Source organism: Aristolochia californica, unplaced genomic scaffold, assembly GCF_029961685.1.
Source record: "Aristolochia californica isolate CCGP_79_NKW_82.1479 unplaced genomic scaffold, dmAriCali1.0.hap1 SCAF_9, whole genome shotgun sequence".
Taxonomy (NCBI): Eukaryota; Viridiplantae; Streptophyta; class Magnoliopsida; order Piperales; family Aristolochiaceae; genus Aristolochia; species Aristolochia californica.
This window is the reverse complement of record NW_027182290.1, coordinates 22539849-22543247: the sequence shown is the minus strand read 5'-3', so window position 1 is coordinate 22543247 and position 3399 is coordinate 22539849.

Here is a 3399-nt window from a genome sequence, read left to right as displayed (position 1 = left end):
CTCTCTACCCCACTTCTGAGCTTGAGGACAAACTCTTTCTCCAGGAGGGGGGTGATGTTATGGACTCCATAGCATCCAGAGTAACAGGCAGACGCATGAGTTAATTTTATGTAATTTCCCTTTCATGTATTAGGATGGCTTAATTGTAATTTCTCATAACTTATGCCCTTGGTTTAGGGCTGAATGTTTTGCATCCCTAATCCTTTTATTAAGGAGGACGAGCAGGAATGGAACTCAAACATTGAATTAGAAAATAGAGTAGAGGTCAGATTCTCCGTTTTTGAGTAAGCCCTTGGAGCCCTATCAACCGCCTGGAACAACCGAATTGGCCGTAAAATAGACGACGTTTTAGAAGCTTACCCCCAATTACATTGACGAGCGTTCCCCACTGGACTTCCGAGAGCGAGATTGCGATTGAGAATGAGAATCCGGAAGCCAAAGCCCACCGGAGTTGTTTCCAACGATGCTTTGTTATGGACTCCATAGCATTTCGGATAATAAATAGACGTAGGAATTAATTTATGTAATTTACTTTTAGGTGTTATGTTGGTTTAATTGTAATTCTCGTGAGCCTTGTGCCCCTCGATTTGGGCGGGTTATTTGCGTCTCTAATCCTCTTTATATGGGAGAAGGGGTTTGAATGAAAGGAAAACAATGAAATCAAAATTAGAGTAGAGGTCGGATTCTCCCTTTCTGAGTTCTAGGTCGAGCCTCCTTCAAGGCTCAATCGTTTCCATACCATTGCACATTCGAAGCATAGAAAACTCTTATCCTCGTCAATAGCAATTCTAGAGGAAAGAGGAGAAAGAAGGGTGACACGATCCATGGCAAGAGCAAATCCTAACATCTTGGTATCAGACAGGACCACCCTTGGGGATTCCTCTTCCCAGATTGATTTGGGCACGTCGTGGAGGAATTGCAGCATACCATGGAGGGAAATCTACGACACACTGATTCTGCAATTTTTGCCACTAATGATACTCTCCAACACCTACTCTAGCGAGTGGAGGAAGGCTTTGCTCGGGGTCCTATACCGCCGGGTAGTTCCACACTTCCGACCGAGCACCTCCCTTCCCACCTTCCCCCACCCCCACCACAACTGCGCCACCAACCTCCCACAACCATGGGACCTCACGCACCAGGCCACAACACGGTTGCCAGGTATGCCAAGCTGGATTTTCCTACCTATGATGGGTCTATGGATCCTTTGATCTGGTTACACCGGGGTGACCAGTTCTTTTACAATCAAAGAACGCATAATGAGGACCACGTCCATTTAGCTGCATTCCATATGCTGGATTAAGCGCTCCTATGGTATCACCAAATTTATTTGGAGCACCATGTTCTTGATAGGATTTATTTAAAGAATATTGCATGTTGAGGTTTGGCCCTCCTGGTCGTATCAACCCTTTGGGGGATCTGGTGAATTTGAAACAGACAGGGACAATTGAATCGTATCAGAAACAATTTCAGGAACGCTTGGCCCGTGCCAGTCGATTTGTGAGTCCTTCACAATATGTGAACTTATTTACTGCCGGGTTAATGCAGGCCTTGCATCTGGAAGTAGAATTGCATGACCCTCAAGACCTGGTCCATGCTATGAACCTTGCCAGGACTATAGATGCCAAACAGCGTGTACTCAAGGAGTCACTGGTCAAAAGACCCTCTTGGCCAAGCAGAGTGCCCACTATTTCCCCCACTATTTTGATTTATTTCTGGGGGTATGTTTTCCTGGTCTTCTTAAACAATATTCTCCATCTCAATAACTGAAAGATCTCCTAACTGAATCACTTCAGGCTTCTTGGCTTCATCACTTGTGCTCTCACACTTTGTTCTCAACCTATCTTTATACAGGACACCTTCATTGAAGATCACGTCCTTGCACCTGATAACCTTACAACTTTGGTCATTCCAGAAGTGATAACCAAACCCGGTACCACCATAGCCAATAAAGAAACATATCTTAGATTTAACATCAAGTTTACTTCTAACCATAGAATCAAGATGAATATAAGAAATACAACCAAAAACTTTCAAGAAATAAAGGTTTACCTCTTTGCCGCTCCAGACTTCTTTTGGTATTTTGCGATCCAATGATGTTGAGGGACCTTTGTTGATTAAATAGGTAATGGTTCTAATAGCGTCAGACCAGAACATCTTTGGCAATCACGTCCTTGCTCCTGATAACCTTACAACTTTGGTCATTCTAGAAGCGATAACCAAACCCGGTACCACCATAGCCAATAAAGAAACATATCTTAGATTTAACATCAAGTTTACTTCTAACCATAGAATCAATATGAATATAAGAAATACAACCAAAAACTTTCAAGAAAGAAAGGTTTACCTCTTTGCCGCTCCAGACCTCTTTTGGTATTTTGCGATCCAATGGTGTTGAGGGACCTTTGTTGATTAAATAGGTAGCGGTTCTAATAGCATCAGACCAGAACATCTTTGGCAATCCCGCATGTAATATCATGTTCTTAGCATGCTCGTTCAAAGCCCTATTCATCCTCTCAGCCACACCATTCTATTGAGGTTTTCCAAGAATGGTTTTCTTCATCTTGATTCCATTAACAGCACAGTACCGCTTGAAATCATCATCTATATATTCTTCCCCATTATCTAATGGCAGACACTTCATCTTCAAATTTGTCTCATTCACAATCATTGCGCTCCATCTCTTGAAGGTATCAAAGATATCATTTTTTTTAAGAAATAAACTCATACCTTTCTGCTTGCATAATCAATAAATATCACATAGTACTTAGAACCACTAAGGGAGGTAACAGTTGAAGGGCCCCACACATCTGTTTGAACCAACTCCAATTTTGCTACCTTTCTCTCCTTTCCGACCTTACAAAAGCTAACCCTTTTTTGTTGTTGAAAATATTATCTTCACACATTGTTGTTTACAGTTTTCAATACTAGTAGCTTCCCTTTAGACTAAAGTACTTTCATTCCCTTCTCACTCATGTAACCGAGCCTATAATGCCACAAATTAGAATCTGTAACAGCATCGGCAACTGCAATAGTACCTATGCAATTGGAAGTAATGTAAATAGTTCCAGTTTTAACTCCTCGTTCAACAACCATAGCTCCCTTAGTGACTTTTCAAGTAGCACCACTAAAAGTCACATTATGACTTTCATCATCAAGCTTCCATTCTTAGATCAGATTACGCATCAGTTTTGGTACATGTCTCACCTTGTGAATTTTCCACACTAACCCATTTGACATTCTCAAACTGACATTACCAAGACCGAAAATATCCAAAGGTTTTCCATTAGTAAGATACACCTGCCCCTGATATCCAACAACATAGTTCTCCATGATCTTTTGGTGTGCGGTGGTGTGAAAAGAAACTCTTGAATCTAACACCCAAGAGTTAATAGGGTT